The sequence below is a fragment of the Zalophus californianus genome, chromosome 1 (genome assembly GCF_009762305.2).
Source record: "Zalophus californianus isolate mZalCal1 chromosome 1, mZalCal1.pri.v2, whole genome shotgun sequence".
NCBI lineage: Eukaryota > Metazoa > Chordata > Mammalia > Carnivora > Otariidae > Zalophus > Zalophus californianus.
Genome location: NC_045595.1, coordinates 19,197,038 through 19,197,927, shown reverse-complemented (window position 1 = coordinate 19,197,927; position 890 = coordinate 19,197,038).

The following is an 890-nucleotide window of genomic DNA, read 5'->3' as shown; positions in this document are numbered from 1 at the left end:
TGGAGTCCGGCACCTTGGGCTAAAGGGAACTAGATCCAGGAAGCCCCCCTCTGGTCAGCGGGCACTGCCATGGGCCTAGCAGCCACCAGCTTGAGGAAATTCTTTCTTCAGGGGTTTCCCAAGCTGGCAGCTGCCTTGCCAGTTCAAACCGGATTTTTCCTGCTGCCCTTTCCCCGGCGGCCTAGCCGGGTGCAGGGTCTCTCCTAATGAGGGTTTGGTGCCAAGGCCTGGGCAGCTCCATCTTGCTGGGTACCAGCTGGTTTAGGCCTGCCCCAGGCAATGGGCAGCTTCCCGGTCCCATCGGGGGCCAAGGCCATCTGGGGCTACCCTGCATCCTTAGACTAGCCCTGCCCTGCTTTGGAACCCCTACTCAAAACCCAGGGTCCCCAATACAGGAACTCACTAACCCACCTTTATTCACAGTGGGTTTTACTATTAACAGAAGATCAGTCTGACAGGTCACAGGATTCCTGGACTTTTGTTCCCAGACTCAAAGCATTGACAGAGGGTTGACGCGGCAGCCAGGGAGGGCAGGGGGCCCTTCGACAGGGCTTCCGCAGGGCTCGGCTGCCCCCAGCTCAGACCCTCCCTGAAGCTGCTGGGGATGCACCTCACGTTGCCTCCTTCCGGAGGCCTCTCTCTGTCCCATTTCCTGGGGCCTCATTAATTCCTCCCCACCTCACCCCGTGAGAAAGCAGGTCTGTGCTGAGCCTGGCCCAGATCCAGAGCTGAGTCTGAGCATGCCACTGGCTGGTTTGGGAGGAAGGGGGCCTGTCCCCACCCTCATCTCAGGGAGGGAGGCCGGAGGGTCTCCCATTACCATCCATGTCCTGACGTCTACCCACTTTCCACGAGCACAGGGGCCATGGGGATCAAGAATACACAACATA